Source organism: Equus quagga, chromosome 5, assembly GCF_021613505.1.
Source record: "Equus quagga isolate Etosha38 chromosome 5, UCLA_HA_Equagga_1.0, whole genome shotgun sequence".
NCBI lineage: Eukaryota > Metazoa > Chordata > Mammalia > Perissodactyla > Equidae > Equus > Equus quagga.
Window position 1 is genome coordinate 84,426,546 of NC_060271.1, and position 19,858 is coordinate 84,446,403.

The window sequence follows — 19,858 nt, forward strand, 5'->3', positions numbered from 1 at the left end:
CTTTTTCAGATGATCCCTGGCCACACATAAGTTCAAACAGGATTCTCCTTTCAGCCTGTCCTACAGCACATTTCTATCATCCAATTCAAGGGCCCTTCTGCTCAGGCAGATCATGAGCTCTGCATTGGAGGGAGGAAGCCAATGTGTAGCATTTGTGTTTGGAAGCACGCGTTTCTTGATTTTGTTTTTTTCCTTAGAACAACAATCCTGCTTTTGACAGATAAAAAGAAAGGTAACGTGGCTCCCAGGTAAAGCGTGGACACAGCCTGGCGATCAAGAGAAAGCAGCCAGAAGAATCGCTGCAGAAACAGTGGCAGCCCCCCTGCCCTAGACAGAGAGGAGGGCGCTGGTTCAATTCAACCGAGGCATTAAATAAGCATTCCAGACCTCAAGATGAACAAGGCCTTCCACTGGGAGAAGCCACCAGGGATCTGGGAGATGCCTTCACCTCCCAAAATGGAGAGGAAATTACTTCTTCCTAAGTGCTAATAGGCCTGAGCAGTTGCCTGCTCCAGCTTCTGTCTACATTCTACTAGAAACCAGAAACAAGGTGAAGCAGCGCAACAAGCACCCCGGTGGCCCCATATCCTTCAGCAGCTGCCCGCTTTCATCTCTGTGAGAGTCACTTCCCAAATGACCCCTGACCCCACATAAGTTTCAACGAGGCGTTGCTTTCAGCCTGCACCCACAGCACATTTCTGTCCTTTTTTCAAGGGGCCTTTATTTCCCCGCTCCCCTTCTCCCTCTGCCTGTCAATCCCCTCCAGGGGAATTCAGTTATGCATATTGAATGAAATGAGGACCACAGGCTGGGCCTCTACAAGCTGCTAATTGAAAACCTTGTCAGAAGTAGGAGGAAGAGGCAGAGGGGGAAAAACAACAACCTTTGACAGGACCCTCTGTCTGGTGAACAGTAACACGCCTCCCTACAGAGCAGGCCTTGCTCCATCTCAGCCACACAGGAGTCCTTCCGCCCAGCTGAGAGGAGTGGGGACTAAGGCTCTGGGAAACAGTGCATGATAAACCAAAAAAGACTGCAAGGATGCAGCTAATGGGGCTCCAGGCCCGTGCCCAACTCTGGGGCTCACTTGCTATAGGAGCATGGGGTGCCTGCTGCCTCTGGAGACAGGCTGTCTGGGTCAAGGCCAGGTCTCTCCAGTCTCAGCTGTGTGATTGTAGGCAAGTGACTCAGTCTCTCTGGGTCTCAGCTTCCTTCCTGTAAAATGGGGATAAGAATTGTATCTACTTCATAGGGTCACCATGAGGATGAAATGTGATAATATATGTAAGCTTTTCACACAATGCCCCATACAGTAAGTGATAACTGTTAATATTTTGTTCCTGTTTATAACGATGAGAATTCTCCCCTCGCCAAACTTGAGAAGGGCCAAAAAATAGGGGTGGGAGGGCTGACTCTGCTGTTCTAGCCCCGTTTCATGAGTAAATCTGGTACCAGCTCTGGGGAGGCCTTCCAACAGAAACGGGAACAAGAGTGCATGCATGTGTTGAGGTGGTGAGAGGACGGTGGTAAGAACTCAGTGGCGGGAGAGTGCAGGGGTCAGGGAAGGAAAACAGAGAAGCTAGTATTTTTCAATCATCTATTATACACAGACATGTTCTAGGGGCTTCCATGGATGCTTGAATAAAACTGTAAGGTAGTTATAATCATCCTCATTTTCCACTGAGAATCTGAGGCTCAGAACAGTTGAATAAGGTCCCCAAAGTCACACGGCTCCTAAACGTGGCATTGCAAATTCTCTTGCCTCCCAAAACCCACATCCTGCCACTACCTCCCACACGCTCTGCAGGCAGTGGGGAGCGGGGTTCCTTCCCGCCTTCGAGGAGAAGTGAGAAATCCTTGAATGACAGTACAAGTCCAGTTCTCAGGAGTTAGACACGTTTCTCTAACATGGCGTTTATGGAAGGTTCAGTTCGGATATTGGCACCTTCAATGTGAAAGGTCTTGGACCACCTTCTTTGTTCAGGACAGGAGTTTCCAGCCTGTATTTCCATAGCAAGGGGAGGTGGAAATGTGTCTGAAGCAATAAATAGAAGCCTTTTAATGCTTCCCTGTGAAGAGCTCTGGCTGAGGTGTTAACATCCAGGTTAAGAATATAAAAAGCAAGCAAATGAAACCACCGTGACTACAATGGTGGTGACTTTATCAGGGGACTTCCAAAATCACTAGCAATTATGTGGTATGAAATGCCTCCATGATGAAAACTGCGATGATTTTGTGTCTACTGATGAGGATAATGACTAATACATTGTGTCAACAGACATGACAGCTGTCTATACGTAGTTGGAGGCATATATTTTTAGATGCTGTTACTGTACCTCCAGCTACTTTAACGACTAAATTTTGTTGACACGATGCACTCCAGTAACAAGGAGGCTTACGGGGAAAGGTTAAAATTCCTATTTCCAGCTATTTCTCTTCCTTACATGATTTTTGTCTCATTATTCACTGGGATCCATAAATCTGCCACTCAGATACCAGGCTAAGTGATGTGCTACGGGAAAATCACTAATGTCACCAGGAAACAAAATAAAATTGAACAGCAGTTTCACAGCCTTCAGCATTCAGCAGCTCTGTGCCCGGCCCGAGAGTCATTCTGACCGGTTCTCTCACACACTGACCAGAAGGGCTTCTGTCTGATAAGGGGGGCGTGTGCCTTACGTCTTCTGTCCCAGTTCCCTGTTTTTCAAATTGTGGAGTGGGAAAGGAAGGAAAGGAGGTGGAAAGATTTGCAAGATGGGCCTCTAATTTTAACACAAAAGCCATCCCATTAAATCTTAACAGATGTTTCTCAAGTTTAGCAGATTAAGAAAGATTTCAGCATCAAAAATCAAAGAAAATACTCCCTGACCTTAAAAAAGGATAAAATACAAAGCTCTAACAAACCCAAAGTCCACTTTGACAGCTGTCTCTGACGGAATTGACGAGGTGCTATTGATGTTCGGATTAAACCATGCCTCTGTGATCAAGTCCTCAAACATGGGATAAAAGACGAATATATTCTTTAATCCTACCCACTAATTTTGTCTAGGCCCTGAAAAACAATGGGTACCGGACAAATGTTGAAAGTGGCTTCTCTTCTGTTTATTGACAAAGCTATTTTTATTTCATTAATTTGCCACGTATCTTATCAGCGTTTAAACCAACACAAGGAAATCCATACAAGGTACTGAACTCTCTACAAACAGATGACTGCAACTTCCAAGGCCACTGAAGGTAAAATCAATAGACGATGATTCTGGACAGTGAGGAAGATGTTACAGGAAAATGTAATAGAAAGATCGAGTTTCAGTTTACTTTTCTTTCTCTTTTTCTTTTTCTTTCACTAAACTGTAAAATAGCTTTGGGGATTCCAATCTTCAGGCTGATGAGTTTTGAAAGAAAAGAAGAGAAACTTTCTTTTCTTAAAAAGGGAAGAGTGAAGAGGCAATTAAGTCATTAATTACTCTCTTTGTCTAACGCTGTCCAACCCATCAAACTTGGCCCCTTCTGTCTTCATCAAAGGTGGAGCTCACTCTACTTTACAATAAGTACCTCTTAATAAGACAATCTCATGTTTCAAAAGCTGCTCTATGAGGAATTTAGATGAAGAGAAATTAAAATAACACTCGGCAGCAGGCCCCAGAGTTTGACAGTCGCACAGCGCCCACAATCACGAAGGTCCTCAGTGAGCAGCGAGAGCTTCCAGGGGCGGGGACGGACGCTGTTGAGAAACAGGACGCTGTGTGCAAAGGGCAGGGAGTCTTGGGGCTGAACAGAGAAGGAAAGACGGGACTGACGTTAATGCTAAGATCCACACCTCCCTTTAAAGGAGACCAGGAGAGAGAGAGGTTCTTTGCAGAAGAACCCATCCAAAACGCCAGAATGCCCTGAGAAAGGCACTGGGCAGATGGTGTCTGAGGAGAAGAATTGGATCAATCTTAAACCTCTCTAGTGGGTCAGAACAACTTCAAGGAGATTTGCTGGGCAGGGGTCCCCATCTCCACCTCCACCTCTCCATCACATCTTCAGCCTCCTGCAGACCCCTTCTCCTAGATATGCCTTCCAGGCAGTCGACTGGTATCCCCATGAAAAGACCCCTCTGTGGTATACGTGATTAAGTATACTCCTTTAGGGAGCTTAATGAGCTTCCTTGAAATAAATCTTTAAAAAAAAAGTGACAAAGCGTGACGCTCCCTCAGTTTGCTTTCCCACCTCAGGTTTCTTGTTGCTGATCTGGATGGAAGCATTTGTTCCACAAGATCTTGAACCAGTTCGCCCCAGTGACAAGGAGAGAAAGCCACAACACACGAGACAGTTGCACATGCAAGCAAGGAATGACCGGGAGCATGCATTTCAAAGCCATTTTGAAAGATCGAACCACACTTATAAAAGATTCTCCCTTTTCCTGCTGAGTTCCAAAGATCCAACCAGGTTACGCTCTAAGAACCACGATGAGAAGATTCTCCAAGAATTTGTTGACTTCGTCCTTGGCTACTCTGCCCGCCAAGACACTGGAATTACATAAGTACTAGTGTAAAAACAACAGCTTTATTTTTGTGTGTTGCTATGGAATTTCAAAAACAAAACAAAGAAAACCACTGATCGGTAATTGTGACAAAACTTCTTAGCCACAGCGTTGAGAATAGGGCCTAATTATTCCATAAACACACTTTGATTTGTTTACTTCAACGTCAAATTAACTTCAACTATGTAACAGCCGACACTGATTTGAGGCGGTACACAACGCTGCCGCAGAGCGTGCTCCATGTACCTTGCGTCAATCTCTCTTTTTCAAATAGACTCAATTGTAAAAGTCTCGCCATGGTATAGCCCACATACAAATGAAGGAACCACATATGCCATTTATTTAAAAGAAAATTGCTCCCCAAATGGGGTGAGCATGTTTGCGATCCCATATTTTGGCTTACTCTCATTCGCCCCTTTACACAACAGAAACAAGGACATTTTTTAGGACAGTTAGCAGCTCATGACTACAGAGATACTTAGAGATAGAATGTGAGCCTAGGAAAATTAGGAACTACAAAGAAAAGAAACTTTTTAAATTCTTGGGGGAAACCACTATGTGCTGAGTGAAACAGGAGACAGACAAGAAACCCACAGTGGGGCCTGCACCAGTCGTTCAGTCAACAAGGATGTACTGAGTGCTTATTTCATTCCTGTTCCTTTCTTTAACTCTTATATAGAGCTTATTTCTCTAAGGAGTCTACAAATATTGACCCACGTATTCCTCCTAATAACTCTACGTGGTAGGTACTGTTAATATTCTCATTTTACAGAAGAGGAAACTGAGGCACAGAGAGGTTAGTAATTTGCCCAAGAGCACACAGCTAGTAAGTAGCAGGGCTTCATATTCAAATCTAGGCGCTCTGTCTCCCCAGTCCACACTGGGGACCTGCCAATCATCTAGCCAACCCGGGGCCCTGGAGTAACAAAACATGTTCCTTTCCCTCAAGAAGCTCCTAGCCCAGAGGGCAACTACAATACAGTGTAGTAGGTCTATGAATGTGGTAAGTGCAGGGTGGTGTCCTGGGAGACCTCGGAAGGGATACTCAACCAGTCTTAGAGTGGGCAGGCAGTAGGTGGGAAAATTGCTAAAGACTTTTTAGGTATAGAGCAGGGTTTCTCAACCTCAGCACTATTGACATTTCAGGCCAGATAATTCTTTGTCGGGGAGGGCTGGCCTGTACACTGTGGAATATTCACCAGCATCCCTGTCCTCTACCCACTAGATGTTGTTAGCATAGCTCCCCCACACTGTGATGGCCAAAAACGTCTCTAGACATCGCCAAAAGTCCCCTGAGGACAAAATCACCCTTGGTTGAGAACCACTGATCTAAAGCAGTGTCCAAGGCAGACCTGAATGTTGAGTGGTACTTATCAGAAAAGAAAGAATTGAAAGAGAGGCCCAGACGGAGGAAATAGCACAAAGGTCCAGAAGAGAGAGAAAGGTTGGTACTTCCTGGGAGCTGAAACTAATTCAATATGAAAGGCTCTTAGAATTGGATGTAGGAGATTAGGAAAGGTGAGTCTCGAAAGGCAAGCAGGATCATAAAAGGCCTCCCACTCTACATGTGGGAGTTGGACTGTATCCTAATGCACTTGGAAGCTACTAAAGAGAGAAGGACATGATCAGACTTGCATGTTACAGCCCTCACTCTAACCTCCACATGGACAATGAATTAGAGAAACACAAGACTGGAGACCAGGCAGGACACTGTTATTTTTATACTTTCTTTGTATGTTGATCACTTTTCCTTTTAACTATAATCTTAACTTTTAAAATTAAATGTGTGTTGTTCATATGTAAAAAGCTCTTATGCATCAATAAGAAAAAGATGATCACACCAATAGCAAAAAGAGTGAACAGGCAATTCACAAAGAGGAAGTGTAAATGGCCAATAAATGTGAAAAATGTGCTTCTTTTCCCAATGATCAAAGAAATGCAAATTAAATCATGAAATCCCATTTATATATTCTATCTATCATACTGGCAAACAATTCTTAGAATTGTTATTGTATCTCTTGCTGATGTGCAGAGAAATTGCATTCTGCTATCCTGGAATGGGAGTCCATATTGGTGCTGCTTCACCAGAAACTAATTGAGAAGAAAAGACTAATAAAACTGAGTTTCGTGAAGAATTAAAAGACAAACTATTGAAATGATCTAAACATCCAATAATAAATTGGTTGGCCAAATTACAGAAATTCTGGGTAATAGAACACTATGTTCCCATTAAGAATGATTTTACGGAAGTCTATTTGTTGAGATGGAAAAATATTTGACACAAGGCAAAAATAAAAACATTGATAACATTCAGCGTTAGTGGGAGACTGGAGAAGTGGACGTGTCATGCTAGCTACAGGGTGACAAAGTTGGCTACAGCTCTGGGGTTGCACTGTCGCTGACCCAGGTCTTGAGGCTGAGTTGGCTTGCCTGAAAGTTAGGAGTGGAGAGAGGTGCTTCAGTTTAGACATCACCTTCTGGAGTAATTATCACTAGTACTCACTGGGCTGGCAGCACTTCTTGAGAAACTCTTCGAGCCACTAGTACTCACCCAGGTGCAGACTTCTTGAGAAACTCTTCGAGCCACGCTGCAGGAGCAGTCTCCATGCAAGATCCCCTAAACACAAACTCATTGAAGAGACTCTTGTCGCCCACCATTTTGCTGCTCACTGACATTTCCATTGGGAGCTTATGAGCAATCAGACTACATTTGTCAATTAATCTTTTTTAAAAAAACTATTTTGGTACACAGGTCTTCAATTGCTTGGAGAGAAAATCTTTGTATCCTGGATTTTGGACAACTTTTGATAAGGCTGATAGACCTTAAAGAGGGTATAAAAAGTGTCCATGGCCACTAGTGCCTGACACTGGTTAAGTGCCAGTAAATATTAGTTCCATGAATGAGTGAGGTGAAGTAACTAGGACAGTCTGTGACGCATTCTAAACATCTACTGAATTCAGGGGAGGTGTAAACGTATACTTGGTATGATTTAGGAACTCCAGAACGGCCCATTAAAATATTATCTCTCAGGGCCAGCCACGTGGCATGGTGGTTGGGTTCGGCGCACTCTGCTTTGGTTGCCCGGATCCACAGGTTCAGATGCCGGGCATGGACCTACACCACTCATCAGCCACGCTGGGGCAGCTACCCATATGTAAAATAGCAGAAGATTAGTACAGATGTTAGCTCAGGGCAAATCTTCCTCAAGCAAAAAAAAAAAAGGAAGATTGGCAAAGGAGGTAGGCACAGGGCGAATCTTCCTCACCAAATACATGTATATATATAAAATCTTTCCCTAAAATTCACAGCTGCCTAAAAGTGTCTCACATCCTGGCATGCATTTATTGGATTTAAATATAAGATGAGTCATTCTTTTGCCCCTCCAAAAATTACCTTTCAGAAAAGAGGGTCAGAAGTTAAGTACCTTATCCAAAATCACACAGCAAATAAATGTTGGTACCTGCATTTGAACTCAGCTCTATCTGAAACAAAAATCGGGTTAGTTTAGTAGACTTTTATGAATAGTATTTGGGTTCCTACTTCACCTAAATTTTTGATGCTAACTGAACAACGTATTTGTTGCTCATTATTATGGGGTCTTGTCCTGTGTCGTTTTATTATTTTACATGTGTGCTGGGCCCTACTTCCCAACTAGATTTGAAGTTCTTGAAGGGTAAGCAGCCTCTCCCATCCGTGCACACACAGATGCTCCCAGCACCTAACACAATGCTTTACACAAAGTAGGCACTAACTAGGTGATTATAGAATAAATAAATGCTAACAAGGGTTTCTGTGATGGGCTTAACGATCAGATCAAGTCCTATTCATCAGTGAATAAATAAGTCCACCTTTGGACAATAATCAGACGGGGAATAAATATGTCCACCTTTGGACAATAATCAGATGAGGAAAAGGCATCTTAAATCTTTAAAGCTGATAGACAAATTAGAAGACAGATAGCAGAGAGAAAAATTGCAGCAATGTAACAAAAAGTTAAAACCATTTTTGTGTAAAGAGTTCGTACAAATCAGTGAGAAATATGCCAAGACCCTGGTAGATAAATAAACCAAAAGGCAGGGCAGAAAACTCAGAAAAGAAGGATTATAACTAATTTGTAAATGTAGGGAATTGTATACCCATTCCAGTAATCAAATAAAAACTATAAGATGCTATGTTTGCATGTCAAATTAGCCAAGTGTTTAATTATTTTAATAATAATACCCAATATTCATGAAGATGATATAAAACATGCTGGTGGCAGTAGGTGTTAAGAGCCTTATAAATGAATATGCAACCTTTGGCTCAGTAATTCTGCTTTTATAAACCTATGCTGAGGAAATAATCTTAAATATAGAGGAGGGAGCATACCTAGTGACCAGAAGCATAGACTTTATAAGTCAGATGCCCCTGGATTCAAATCCTGGGTCTACCATTTCTTAATTGGGTGACTTTGGGCAATGTACTAGCCTCTGTGAGTCTTAATTTTCTCATCTGTAAAATGGAAATAATAATAGTATCTATCACAGACTGGCTATGAGAATTAAATGAAAGAATGTTTGTAAAATTCTTACCACAAGTCAGTACGTAGAAAGAGCTCCATAAATACTAACCAGTATTATTATTATTAAAACCAAAAAAACAGCTTTATGCACCATCATAGTCATCATAATATATGATGAAAAAGGAAAAGATCTGAATTTCCAACTGTAGGGGTATGGTTAACTGAACAATAATATAGCCATTCAATGATGTAGTATGTAACCTTTAAATTTAGTGAGTGTGTTTGGATGGTGAGACCTTAAAATATACACATTTATGAAAAGTATGTGATAACATGGGAAAATGCTTCTATAACCAATATGACCTGTTGTAGAAGCTTGAGATATAAAATCAGGTCACATCTCTTCCAATATTGAAATTAAGATAATCCCAGCCTCCCTCTCTCTGTTGAGAGAATCTCTCTCTTCCTTCTCTGGGCTCTTTCCTCCTATAATAAGCCTGGCAATGCCCCAGGGCTCAGCCTGGGTTGCTCTCATCGTGTGGCCAGGTCAGAGGTCAGGCACCCCACCCCCAACTCACTCAAAGGCTGTATTGCTAGCGGACTCCATACTCGGTACCTCAAAACAACAGCATCAGGCACTAAAATGATTTCCAAAAAAATGAATGAAAAATACTGTCAGTATTTCCACCATCCAAAGACAACCATAACTGACAGTTGGTGTATTTCTATCCAGGGTTCTCTTCTATGTACAGACTCTTTTGCTGAGTTATTACTGTGCTGTATTTTAAAAACACTGTACCCTCCAACTCTGGAAACGAGAGAAAACCCCATCCTGGCAAGGCAGGATTTGCCCAACCAGCTGTTCCATGCTGAGCTCCCATGGATTTTAAGGATGACTCCCACAATATCTGCAGCAACCTTCTCCCCTCAATCCTAACAGGCCCCGTGGGGCAAACCGTGCTAAAGTAACTGGAGAGTCTCTCCCCGGTGGCCCTGGATTAATAGCAGGGCCACCACCGTAACTGCCCTCTTGCACGCTGTCAACAATCCTGCCTCTCTGGACAGGACGATACTTGTCACACAGGCATCAATTTCATCCATGGCCCCACAATGTATTTTTAAAACTAGATTTCAGAGATATGCCAAGATGAAGCTAAGACATCATTAAAGGTTTTGTGTTTTTATTGTTGTTTGCTTAGAGGATACTTTTCTAGCCTCCCTTGCAAAATTGAAAAGGCTGATGAGTGAATATCGTAAAAATGGAAATAGAGTCATCTAATGAGGCAAAGACCACTGGAAGAGATGAAGTGAGTTACTCCATGATCTTCTGCTGTGATCTTATCTAAGCCAGTTTGGTTGTTCACAATTATTAGGCTCTTTCTAGTAAACATGGACAGTATCCAATAGTTAGGGATGGGTGAAGTCTATCTCTCCCCTCGCCATTTGATTACAATGAAAGTAAGTTTCAAACCAAATTCTGCCACACAAGCATTCGCTCATTTAGCAAGCAGTCCTAAAACATTCGTACAACCCACTCTGTCCACTTGAAGAAGTTCCAGCGCTCTGTCCTGGTAGAAACTTTTAGGGTCACCAAAGGCAAACATGACAATAATCTAGTAGCAGGTTTGTAATTTAATTTATAATTAAATTCATGAGACAAGAATTCTCTGATCAATGGCTGGGTGCGGGACCATTTCAAAATGAAGCCTTGGGCATCATTTTGAAAGGTGTGGACTACTGGACTAAATTCCTGTGCCCTATTTATACAGGGGTAGAGGGTCTCTGCAATATTTCTGGCCGATCCATTGATCCTGAACGCTGCTTTTTTCACCCATGAAAAATAACAAAGCCTCCGTCATTAGTTAGATATAAAGATAGCTGAAGTCCACCTCTGGAGTGTGCACTTCTGCTGAGAAGCTTTCAAAACACTCGCCACCTACCCCTGAAGCATCAGCTCCCCCCTAGGGTAACAGACTATCCCTAGGATAGGGGTCAAAGTAAATTCACACACAAATACATACACGCCACATATACCAGCATATGTAGGCATACACACATATATACGTATATATAACACACCCATATACACTTATATATGTACACACATATATAGAATTATTTACTATAGAATTGTTTACCAGAAAAAAACTAATAATTGTAAACAACCAAACTGGCTTCGGTAAGACCACAGCAGAAGTATATATGTATATTTACCTATACATGTGTATACATATATAGATATAAAATCAGGCTGTCTGTGTCAAAGTATTTTAAAGCAAATTATAGGCAACACCATATCCTCCTCATATTAAAAACCAAGAGGCTTTAAAACCCAGATAAAAGAAGGAGGTTGGTAGGAAAAACTTAAAGACCTCATTTCACTTTTAGGGATGAGTTTTAAACTCATTTCATTTGAAAGAAGCCTGAATACATTAGACACGTAGAGAAAGAATCCCACTATTAGTATAATCACTTGCATCTGTCAAATGTGCCCTGACGTGTAACATGCATTCTTTCACTCCAGAGGACCCCAAAGAAACAAAACTTGAGATGAAATTGCAAAGGAAGGGGAAGGAACACTATCACCTAGCGTTGAATCCCGTCAGAAGAAATGATACTCTCGAACCAGTCACAGGCCACATGATTACCACCCCATAGGACGGATGCCACGGCGGACAGACAAACAAGCGCAAGAGCAGAGTGAAGGAGCACCCACGGCTACTGGGAAGACAGGGCAAGAATCTTGGAGTCACAGTCGAGCTGGGTCTTGCAGGAGAAGTTTGCCTGGGCAAGATGGGGATGTCCACCTTGACTCCCTCACCTGTCAAATGAGGAAGATAGGGTACCTATCTCTCAGAGGAATGAGAATTAAAAGACATGGTGTATTTAAATCCTGGCCTGTGGTATCCATATGCAGGAATCCATCCTATAAAGTCAGGAAGCAGTCTGCCAGAGCTTTGCCCCAAGAGTCAGAGGCCCTGAATCCCAGCCTCATCTCTGGCCCAGCTAGCTGCATGACCCTGGGCTAGTCCCCTCCTCTCTCTGCATCTTAATCCCACACGTTCTAAGAAGTCAAGGAAAAGGTTCTGCTGCCTCCCATTCGGGCCAAGCGAGCTCAAAGGTTGGAAAGGGCATCCAAGAGTTAAGCACTTTGCAAATACGAGGCATTGTTTTCATCACAAAGACAAGATACTTTCCTGAGTCCAAACACACTAGAAGGGAAATTTCAGGGTGTCAGGGTGGGAAGGAGGGGAATCAAAAACCTGTTTTGTAGCAGAGAGTAAGGAAGCCTTCGAGGAGGTCTGGGTCAAGCCTTGGCCTTCAAGTCGCCCCTGCCCTCTTTGGCATGGTGCTCTAGGCTCTTATAAGCGGGCCATGAAAGAACTGAGGCAGCCCTAATCACATCCGTTGGAATCCAACATTGAATGTAGGGTCTCTCTCCAGTCAAGTTCTGGCATAAGGGTCGCCCATCTCCCTCTCCCAGAAAAAAGAGAGAAAAGCCAGTTCTGGGGCTGAAGTGGCCTCCTCATTCTTTACACAGAGCCAAGAGTCCTGATGAGGGCTCCCCAGCATAGAGAAGGAGTTAGAGGTGGTGCCCTGTGCCACTTAGTCTCTTAATCCTCACCTGAAGCCCAATTTAAGTCTTCAAAGTAGATCTTTGATCAGAAGAAACATATTGTTTAATTGAAAAGACTGCTTTTCAGGAACAGTTGATGTTTCCCCAAGGGGCAGCCATTTTAAAGCATCCTACTAAAGGGAAGAGTCTCTTGGGTTTAAATGTCAGCATCATGAATGCGAGCTCTGGGCTCTGGCAGGTGCCAGGGGCCTGGCTGGCCTCACAGTTCGTTTAAAGTAAAGAGATTCTCAAAAAGAGGAAGCTAAACTAAGTCCCAATAAAGTATCTGAAAAGGAGTACCCGTTAACCTGGCCACTGACAGTGCGTAAGTAACAGACCATCATTTGTTCACAGTATGAGGCCATTACCAATTCTTTACTCATGCAACAGCATTTACTGAACAGCCGCTGTGTGCTGGCTCCAGAGCAGTTACTGAGTCACCAAAGATGAATAAGACGTGGTCCCAGCCCTCAGAGAGTTCAAAGCCTGGTAAGGAAACACAGAGAAGTAGACAGAAGATAACCACCCTTCACTGTGAAGGTTTCCAGGAGTGCATGGGGGCCTGACCATCACAGCCTCGGGGGTGGTGCAGGGACAGACCAGACTGCCGAGAGCAGCACTTCTTCGGCTTCACTGTACACACAAATCTCCCGGAGTTCTTGTTAAATGCAGATTTCTGACTCAGTGGGTCTGAGGTGGGGCCTGAGATTTTGCACTTCTAACAAGCTCCCAGGAGATGCTGAGGATGCTGCTGGTGTACAGACCACGCTGTGAGTAGTAAAGTCTTAGAGGACACTGACAGCTGAGCCAAGTCTTGAAGAATGAGTAGAAGTCAGGCAGGGCAAGCGGAAGTTGGGGGTGGGTGGGGGGCCTCACGGCCCAGGTATAGCTGTGAGGGGTTGGAGGACTCAGAGAAGCACAAGAACTTCAGTTTGGCTTGAGTAGGAAATGGGAGGAAGGGCTGGAGAGGAAGACAAGGGGAAAGGCGCAGGGGCCTCTGTACATCCAGTTGTGGCATTAGGACTTTATGGAAAAGACAGTGGGAACCATTAAAAAATATTTGAGCTGGAAAGACATATGGTCAGATGGCATTTTTAAAAGATCTCTCAGCCAAAAGTGTAGGAAATGGACCAGCTAGGGTTAAGATGCGCGAGTGGGAGGGAGGCCAATAAGGAGACTATGGCTGCATTATAAACCCAGAAATGGATGGAGTTGGAAGATTTCAGGTAGATACCATCAACAGGTGTCGTTTCTCCACAGCTTCAAATTATCCCTCCCAAAAGTTAATTTGCTTTGATCAATGATTCTTCAGTGCTCTCAACATAATTTCGAAACTCTTCTGTCTGGCTTTCAAAACATGCTTCAATCAGTTTTACCCCATCTCTCCACTGGACCCCCACTGTAACCCAACATGAATGCCCATCAGCCAGCCTCCCACTGACTTCCAGGCCGATGTTCATACTTCCAGGCTCAGCCCCAGCGCCATGCTTAGCTCTTGCTGTTCAACTTGCCTGGAGCATCCGTGCAGCGCCTCTCCACCTGCCCACATTGCACTGTACTTCCAGGTCCAGCAGCAGACGACCTCATTGGCAAAGCTTCCCCAGGCTGCTCCAGCGCCATTGGTCTGTGTAACGTACTTCCTGCTTCATTCTCTTTGTACTCAATCTCAGAACGTCCTATGTTTTTTAATGCCTTTTTAAATTTCTTTTTGCTTTTAATAAAATAGCTCATCCTCCAGAAGTGTACTTATAGCATACATGCATTGATTAAACAAGAATAATAAAAGGAATTCTGTGCATTTTCCTCTTAGGTTCAGAAACAGACATTACTAAGATGTCTGAAGGTCCTGTATTCCCCTCCCTGGTGGCCTTGTGTTTTCTAACCGTGGCCACGCCTAGCAACACAACCCAAAATAAGACCTGAAGAAGAAGACCCTTCTTCTAAATCTTGTGTTTCTTCCACAATTCTTGTCACAATATTTTCTATAGTAAAAGAAATGGCTGGGCATTACACCAGCCATTATGAGTGGGAAAGTGAGAGCGAGTATTTTAAATTAGTTCTGCCTGGAATAATCTAAGACATAGAGTCACTATCCCCTTAGCATTTAGCAGACTACCCACCATGAGACAGGCCCTCAGTGACTATTTATTTAATTGAGTTATGGCTTTACTTCATTTAGTGGATGTAACATAGATTCTGGTCAATGTCAGACATGAAACTATTGCACCAAGCATGTGGTCTCCAAAGTGGGGCCCAACCCCCTCCCTCACAGAGTGCGCATTTACAGCCATTGGGGTGGAGGAAGATATATTCAAACTTCTATTTGTACTTAGTTTTTTCTCAGTCTTTTAAATATTTTAATTTTGTGTATCTGTCTTGTAACGGATATAACATGCAGTATGTAAGTCTATATGTGGCATGTACTACATAGTAGAACATACTACACGGGAGAGCAGGTGTAGGATGTGGCAAAGCCACACAGTAGTGCACAGTGCTAAGGCACCAGGCTCACACCTAACTAGAATGAACAGCAGGGAAAAACCCAAAGTGAGTTCTCCTCTGTAAGCACCTAGGACTCATCCACTCATTATTCATCCGTGCAAAAAAAAATTTTATTGATCTCCTCCTGTGTACCATGCTCTGTTTCCCAAACTGCATCAGACAGAGGCAACAAGCAGGCGTGTTTCAGAGGCTGGTCATGCCCTGTCCTGTCCTGCTGCCCATGGGGCTCAGGCTGCTTCATGGCTCAAATAACTGGTGTACAACACTGAGTTGCCCAGAGTGAGCAAATACACATCCAAAAATGCACCCCATGATAAGAGGATGAAGATGAAAGAGGTCAACCAGCCCCAGGCTCCTAATCCTGGCACAAACGTTTGTTCATTATGAACAGCTACAAATATGGCTCTTTTATTCGCACCTGGGCTTCTCCCCCAGCAAAGGAGGGAACTGCTTGCCTGACAGATGCATAAGAAGCTCTTTCCCCTCAAAGGTGCCTCCCCACTGCTCCTAGATGTTTGAAACTGCTCTCAGAAGGAGAAAGTCCTATAGATAAGATAAGGAATATGATTTTAAACACCCTTGCCCTGGAGTAAGGTAACCTATTAAGTTGGCACTAAGTTGCCAGTGACTTGTATCCAATACTCTCTAGACAATGAGTTTTCCTAGAGGGAGAGATGGAAAAGAAGATAACACCAGAGAACTGGCCCATGGCACCTAAGAGTGAAGTGAAAGGGTCTCATGGATGCAAAAGCAGCCTTGGAAAGGAGACACTAGGCCACTGAGCCAGGGCAGGAAGGTTGAACTTGTCAGTATTGCCAAGGGTTATCTTAGGCCCAGCATTTGCCTACTGACCTCAAAAACTTAGTTACTATAGAGAACATTAGCGCTGGAGGGAAGCAGAGAGAGGTCCCAGCCTCCTGACTGCTGGTCCAAATTCTCATCTAAGGAGCCTTCAACAAACCTGGTGACAGAGGTAAATAAACCAACTGAACAAAATGAGATTAAAAACTCTCACCTGCATTCTCCATTTTGAAAAAGTAGCTCAATTCCATGCTCTAAATGTTTGGAACCACTTAGCTCCATCTCTCCCCTCTGGGTCTTTGATATGACCTTCTTGGCACTTCTCAGAGTGCAGCCAGAGGTGAAGGGGCAGGCATGATTATTCTCGTCCAGATCTCATCCCAGAGGTGAACCTGGGAACAACGCACTGTAGTTTTGCTGGATCAAATAAGACAAAGAAAGAGACTTCACTTACTCTACAGGACTTGAGGTTAAATGTCCTATGACAGTTTGGGGGAAAGATAGAAGAGAGTAATATCTAAATGTACCTCCTCCTTCCCAAGGACGAGAAATTGAAACAGCCAAGTGGCTATATTGAATCCAGGCACAAACACAGTTGACTGAGTTCATCCACCACTTACAGAGGGGTGATCAGCTCAATAACGTGAGTCTCTGTAAAGATTTTATTTCATTTTAAACAATTCTACTTCAAAATTACTGATATCAAAACTGTTAAATCCAAATGATGAGCTCTGATTTAAACATGTAGAGATACCATTTTAATCCATTGACTTTTGGAAAAAATTTAATCTATATATAATATAGATATAAAATATTTGTTTGCTAGGGCTGCCATAACAAAGTGCCACAGTCTGGGTGGCTTAAAAGACAGAAATTTATTTCCTCACAGTTCTGGAAGCTGAAAGTCTGAGACCAAGGTGTCAGCAGGGTTGGTTTCTTCTGAAGCCTCTCTCTCTGGCTTGGCTGTCTTCTCCATCTGTCGTCACATGACCTTCCCTTTGTGTGTCTGTGACCACACCTCCTCTTCTTAGAAGGACACCAGTCCTACTGGGTTAGGGCCCACCCTAATGACCTCTTTACCTCTTTAAAGATGCTAACTCCAAATATAGTCACATTCTGAGGTACTGGGGTTGGGATTTCAACACACGAATTTTAGGGGGACACAGTTCAGGCTATATACGTATTAGATAGGCCTGTGTATCGTGTGCACAGATAACTAAGCATCTTTACCCTAATTGTCACAAAGTTTCCTACAAAACCTGAGTACGATACATGAGGCTGTGCTTCCAAATTCTTGCACATTCTTGATAGGAATAACGAGGGTATGTAGACTATAATCCAGAATTCATCTAAAGGATAAGACACACACATGGCGTTAGAATAATTTTCCTCAAAGGAATAGCTACTCTTTAATTCTGAACATTTTAAGACACCTAGAATCACTTTCCCTAAGCAATTAGGATTTTGCAAAATGCTATCAAGACCATCGCAAAGTTTCACTGCCCAGACAGAGCCAAATGCCTGGAGCTTGCAGCCATGATTTATTATTTAGTCTGGAGGTGAGTTGCTAAGCAAGATTTATTCGGTAAGAACAGAGCCATCCGTAACAGTACAATATATGTTTGACTGTGAAGGGGATTTTTTTCACCATTCCTCAAGAGAGTTTGTTCTCTATAATCAGAAAAATAGATCTCAATGTAAGTTTTTACCCTTTTGTGAAAATATGCATTTGACAAACCAGTTTGGCTTCAAATGTTCTCATTTGAATTTTAGCCTTGAGAAATTTTCAGTATATTTTCATAATAAAAACAGTTGGAGAACGATATCAAAGTTCTTTGATGGAATCTGTTGGGTGTCTGCTTTACCAATACAGGGCTTTTATTTTCCAGATAGTTGCTTCATTGCACTACAGTGGCCTCCCTCACGCTTTCACACCATCTCGGATTCCTAAGAAAAAGAGCACTAATAATGCATATTTGCCAACTCTGTTTTTCAGAATTGGTAACAAGTACTAGGGGCCAATTGCTGGCCTACTTCCGCCCCCTAGTGATCATAACATATTATGGCTTTTTGCAAAAGGGAGACTAGGGAGCTGGGACCAGTGAAAGTGGCTGCCCCCCTCTCTAGTAAGGTATTCCCCAAGATAGCCACAGCCTCCAGCTGCCCTTTCACCAGGCACAGAAAAACAGAATGATAAACTCATTCACATTAAGGTGGCCAGGATTAAAAACCTTCCTTCTTCCCAGTCTGTATGCATTTTAACAAAAGCACTGAAGCGAGAAGGCAACGCTGCTTAACCCAAAAGAATAAATCACCCATAGTAGAAATTTAGGCTTAAGGAGAAAGATTTTTTTCCTAGGATTTTTTGTTTTGTCGTTGTTATTTTATTTTCTTCTCTTTTTGGAAGAGTGCCTTTGAAGAGCTATCCATTGCCTCAATTTCTTTGATAAATCACTACCCCTGCAGAGGGAAGAAATCAGCAGAGGACTCAGGAAAATGTTCCATTTCCCAGACTTCTCACTTCCATCCTCAGCTGCTCCCACCCCTGTGCCCGGCTGGAAGGTGCGGCTCTGGGGTGGCCACCGTGTCCAACAGGGCAGCTCACCCTGCAGACACGAAGTGGGTGGAAACATGAGTGAGGAATTTTCTGGTCAGACGCCAACCACCCTCCCACAGCTGCTAACAGGACTCCCTGCTGCAGCCCCTCGCAGGTCCAGGAGATTTTCAGGCAGGTAGCCAATCCCCAAGATGGCTTTAGATAAGGGGAGGTAGGGTTGAGCAATGGGAGTTAGACTAGGAGGCAGGCGCCCCAGGGGGAGTTGGAGGGGCCCCAGGCAATGTTTCTGAACTCTGGCTTGGGCTGGTCATTAATCAAGCCCCTCCCATATCTTAGAACTTGGCCTCTCCCCCATCAGGAGTCATGCCAGAGGGTCGTCCCTATCACCAGTCCCAAGTCCAATCTAGACAGAACCATGAAGAAAATGGAAAGAATGCACAAGAGAGCGAGGGCTGCTTCGTGTTGCTGGTATAATTTGCTGAGAAGCAGAAGCCCACTGCAGCCTCCAATCCACCTTCACCAACTCCCACAGACACAGGGTGCACCGAGGCAGGAGCTGGTGGCTCAGAGTCAAAGGGCTGATTTCAGTGCCGAGTTTCAACTGCCTGTAGTAGTGGGACGTGGATAGAATCTGGCGTCAGGCAGATCTGAGTTTGAATCCCAGCTCTGCCACAGGCTAACTTTGCAACTTTTGACAGCTGCAACTCCACCCTTTAGCTGTCAGCTCAAAGGTTACAACCTCAGGGACACCCTCTCTAACCCTACAAACTAGATCTGCTCCCCTGTTTATGAATCTCATAATCTTTATAATTTTTATTGATAACACATATCACCATTTGTAGTTTTATAATTTATATGTGGGCTGATTTGTCTAATTTCTTTTTTCCCTACTGCATTCTAAGCTCAGAGAGGGTAGAGACCACATCTCTTTCAGTCACTGCCTTATCCCAGGGACTAGAAAATGGAACATACAATAAAGACTTGAGAAATGCATGAATTACACTGAGTCTTTATCATCTACAAAATGGGATGATAGTACCTTCCTCACAGGTTTAGTATGAGGATTAAATGAAAGTACATTTGTGAGAATTCTTCCCCATGTCTGACACAGAGTAGGTGCTCAAAAAGGGGTTGTTCCTTTGCCACCATCACTTTGGGGACCCCTCCATCAGTGGACGGTTGTCCCTGACCACCAGAGGTGCCACTGAGCAGTGAAATTAGCCAAAAGAGAAAACCAGAGATTTGAAGAATCCACAAACTCCATCACGAGTCCCTGAGCAATCAAAACTGGTTGGCACATTACAATTCATCGCCTCTTCTCCCGAGGAGTCCCTTGATGGCAGGAAAAGTTATCT

General features: G+C 43.5%; 1 long non-coding RNA gene across 3 annotated transcripts in view; it reads right to left on the reverse strand.

Annotated features, from left to right (window-relative positions):
• Positions 1-19,858, reverse strand: part of LOC124240416 (uncharacterized) — a 62,874-nt gene that overhangs the window by 35,299 nt on the left and 7,717 nt on the right. For all 3 annotated transcript variants that reach the window (XR_006888864.1, XR_006888862.1, XR_006888863.1), the window contains exon 2: positions 16,161-16,363. This is a non-coding gene — a long non-coding RNA (uncharacterized LOC124240416). The remainder of the gene's footprint in view (positions 1-16,160; positions 16,364-19,858) is intronic.